We start from the raw sequence: 4,488 nt of genomic DNA, 5'->3' as shown, positions 1-4,488 counted from the left end.
GTTAATGTAGTTAATATTTGTTAGTAAAATTAATTTTACCATTTATTAAACTGTGTAGGTACAAATTAAATTTATTTAAATTCTTTAAATACATTCATGATGAGTTTGATCTTGAAATTCGTGTATGATTATGTTTATGTATTATCTTTAAAAAGTTTTTTTTAACTATTCGATAAACAAGTCTTTTTGATAATTTTTATTATTTTTTTAAATCTTACTTCAAGTAGTATTTTCTTATTATCTTTTTAAAATAAATTATGATTTTATTATTTTTTATTATTTGACATTTTTTAATTATTTCAATAATTATTTTTATTGAACACTTATAATTTAATAAGTTAATTTTTTAGTTGTTAACTTTTAGTATTTAGTTAATTTTGTTAAACATAATCTATATGAAGAAAAAAAATCACCAAAAAGTTTTTTTTTTAGTGAATCAAGATATTTCCCACCAAAGCTAAAATGTAATTTCTTGGAATATTAAGATGTATTTTAAAGGTTAACCTGATTCAACTTTTTTTTTTCATATGCGGACTTAAGAATCAATCCTCTGACTGGTCCAAATGTTTTAATGAAAAATATAAAATAAAAAAATCTGCCATTTCCATGTCGAAAGAAATAAAAATAAAATATAACATTACAGTGAATGATTCTGAGATGTTGTTTTGTCATTTACTTACAATTCAAAATTGACACAGATCAGACTTAACTCGATTTAAATATACCTTCTAGGGTTAGGGCTCTTCATACCCATTACACAATTAGCTGTACTCTCTCACTGTGTTTCTCTCTTAATCGTCTCTCTCTCTCTCTCTCTCTCTCTCTCTCTCTCTCTCTCTATCTATCTATTTATGATTTCTCTGTAACTCAGGCTACAATTTTGATTCTCCACTAACAATTTTGACAACTTTGCAGGATTTGAAGGATAGCATACCATGAGGAGGATGACTCTCATGGGAAGAAATGGCCCTCAAAGATGCCCAAACAATGCATTGGTGACAATTGTGAGATATGTGAGATATCGCGACTGCCGAAGGAATCACGTGTGTCATCTTGGAGGACATACTGTGGATGGCTGCACGGAGTTCATACCAAGCGGATCAGAAGGTACTGATACAGCTCTGATTTGTGCTGCATGTGGCTGCCACAGAAACTTTCACCGAAGGGAGGAATATTCTCAATTAGTTTGTGGATGCACTTCTCACCCTTCTACCAGTGGTGCTTGAAGACTATATGATCGGGACAATCATATGTAAACCCCCTTCGATATGCATTTTCTATGTACCTGCTTTAATTTGCGTGTTTTGTTGTTATGGTTTTGGATTTTAGTTTAATGATATGATGTGATGGACTGGTATTCTGGCAATCTAATGTAATATATGGTTGCATGAATGATGTTTGAGAAAATCAAAGTTATTAAGATGTTTAGTTTGGTGATCGGAAGTGCAAAGTCGATGAATTATAATTAATTTCTTGTTCTCTTCATATATTTTTATATATATATAAACAATATTTTGAGTATATATATCTCTCCCTCTCCATTTTTTATTTTTTATAAGCAGAATTTTACTAAAAATAAAATAAAATACAATGTTAATTTAACCTGTTACATCAGTCTTACGAAGCCAAATCAAAGGGATAAATAAAGAAATTAATACTATACTTATTAGGAAAAGAAATTTCAACACCTTCCTTTTTTTCTCTTTTTCTCTTTATTTCTGTTTATAAATAATTATAAGTTATTTTGTGAATTTACAAATTGGCTACTAGTTGACATGATTGTCGAATCTCCTTGTTGCTGCAAAGTGGTATTCTTTTCCTGATACAATGAATCCTTGGTTTCAAAATGGGTTTAATTAGGAGGCTCGTTGTTTTTCTCATGGAGTCTGTAGTTAAAGGAAACATTGATTTTGAGCTTGTGGGGGATGAGGAAGAGGTCTCATGACGGTTTCTTACTTTCTATATGAAACGTTTATTAACAAAGTGGGATCGAGAAACTGAGTGGAGAGAGGCGACGGAGAGAAGAGAGAGAAAGTGAAGATATCTTTTACTTTCTAACGTATTGTACTTCGTGATTTTCTAATTAATATTTTCAAGTTCTTCATTTAAACCTTTCTTTAAAAAATTTAATAAATCAGACTTTAAGGCTGGGGATGAATTTATGTAATTATCTAAGCATAATATTCCTTTTATTTTTAATTTGGCAGCCGATGATATGCTTCTGTTCATGCTGAATTAATGGTTAATTTGAGAATTTTCGTTCCTACATATCAACAATTCCACTACTGAATTACCTTGCTTTAGAATTTATGAACCTTCTGCCTCCTCTATAAACCATTTCTTTCTGCACCCTTGCCTTAATTTTTAATATACTAATAACATTGTTCATGAGCTTTATCTTTTTTCTTAATAAAATAACATGTTATTTCATTATATAGTCCATTTTAGATCATAAATGTATTTTCTTATGGATCAGTAAAATCACTTACGGAGTGTTTCATTATTGATTCTATTGAGCAGGCTTTAAAGCAGTTACCTAGAGAAAAGATTCAGCTAGCCATGAAATTTGGCATTGCAAGAATGAATTTTCCTAACGTTGAAACTTATTATATACTTTATAGTATATATTCTGTTATCGTCTGCCTCATTTCATGCCATCTCATCTCTTTTGTTTCTATGTACTATTTTTGCTTCTGACTACATGTCCCAATTAATGTTCATGCATGCTTAATGCAGTTATGGTTCGAAAGGGAGGATTTATCTAAAATATGCCACACAATGGCAAGTCACTAAAATCTCTTTGGCACCCTTATGCTGAAGGGAGGAAAGAGGGAATATTCACTAATCAGAACAGCTATTACAGAAGCCTAATGTGGCAAAGGGAGAGAAAGGAAGGCATGAAAGGGGAAAGAGGTGGCCTGTGGGTGTAGAAGAGGAGGATGAGAGAAGTGACGGGCAAGTGAAGAGCTGCAATAACTAAGAGTATCAAGTATGATTGAATATTGTTAGGTTGCCATTCAAACGTAAAATTTTAAGATATCAGGAACTTATTTAAATATAGAATTTATAATTAAATCTTTTCTTCTTATTATTATTATTATAAACTTGTCGGGTTTGGTACGTGTGTGGGAATGAAAGTGGATACGGATTTTTGGCTTAATATAGTATGTTAAATTTAAAGCAACCTTCAAAGTTCATAATTTCATATGCATTTTTTTTTTGTGGCGATAAAGTATAAGCCACAGTATCGGTTTATTTTTTCTGACAAAAATATCAGTGTTTGTTAGGAAATTGCCACAAGCAGCTAGCTTCGGGCGTATGTGGTCCTGACTATTTGGTTTTGATTAACGCTAGGAATTACTTTTGTGGCGGTTTTTAGCCCCTCCAAATCCCATTTTCTTTTGTATTGAGACCAATTTAGTGACCAACTTTTTGTCCTTATAAATTGGGTCACTGAATTGATTTCAAGCTTTTCTGGGTATGATTCGAAGACCTATTTCCCTTGTCCTTGCTTTCTTCCTATTTTGGCCTGGATATTTCAGCTTTGCCGCACCTCTTGAGCCACCAACCATTCTCTCCCTCGATAACACTCTTTCGATTCTCTTCTTCACAGAATGTCATGCTTAATTGTCCCCACATGCAAACTGCAAACAGAAGCTACATAAACTCCCTTTGATCTTACAGACTTCACCAAACAACCACTCACATAACATAACACAGCACACACAAAACCTTTACACATTCTCCTCTCTTGAAATAGAACCAACAACCAGCACTCGCTTCACTCTCACATTCTTCATTTTTCCTTCATACTAAGAAACACCACCTTCCCTCTCGAATCACCAAACCATAACAACACATACCATTTTCTGATTCCCTCGCACACTTTCAGACCCTTTTTTTCTGGCAGAAAAATGGTAGTTATATTTGAACCTCCATGAAACCAGCAGTGACATTTTCTCATCATCTTCCATCACAAAACAAATCCGTGCATGCGTAGTAGTTTCCACCCAAACCAAAAATGGCACACCTCCATCATGCAAGTCATCTTCATGAATCCCTAACAGCAAGTCACCAAGCACACAAATCACAGTGACACACAGCCAACCACAGTGACGCACCATCAACGCGTATCTTGGGAGATATAAAAAGGGTTGGTCGGCTAAGGGAGAAGAGAAGATGGAAAAGATTACAGGTTAGATTTCTCTGCTAACAAAACTAACATTCTTACAGACTAATACATTTGCCATAAAAAAATTAAAAAAAAAGCTTATACCTCGCCACATCGGTTCTGTTTCTGTTTCCTTTTTGTTTTATCAAAATGTTATCGCCTAAACTTAAGAGTGTTGGTTTGTTGGTGATGTATGTTATGGTGCTTGCTGTTGCATATTCTGTTTACTTTTTAGTTCACTATTAGTGATGCATGTTATGGTGTTTACCGTTGCATTCTGGATTTTGGATTCATGTTAGTAAGGTGTATGGTACCAC

The 4,488-nt window shown here is 33.2% G+C and overlaps 1 long non-coding RNA gene across 1 annotated transcript; it reads left to right on the top strand.

Moving 5' to 3' along the window:
• Positions 1-755: 755 nt before the first annotated feature.
• Positions 756-1,469, top strand: LOC114425783. The gene is made up of 2 exons (XR_003669291.1): positions 756-797; positions 916-1,469. It is a non-coding gene; the product is annotated as an uncharacterized LOC114425783 (long non-coding RNA).
• The last annotated feature ends 3,019 nt before the right edge of the window (positions 1,470-4,488 follow it).

Source organism: Glycine soja, chromosome 9 (genome assembly GCF_004193775.1).
Source record: "Glycine soja cultivar W05 chromosome 9, ASM419377v2, whole genome shotgun sequence".
NCBI classification, from domain to species: Eukaryota; Viridiplantae; Streptophyta; class Magnoliopsida; order Fabales; family Fabaceae; genus Glycine; species Glycine soja.
The sequence above is the reverse complement of the archived record's forward strand: the minus strand, read 5'-3'. Positions and strand labels throughout refer to the sequence as shown.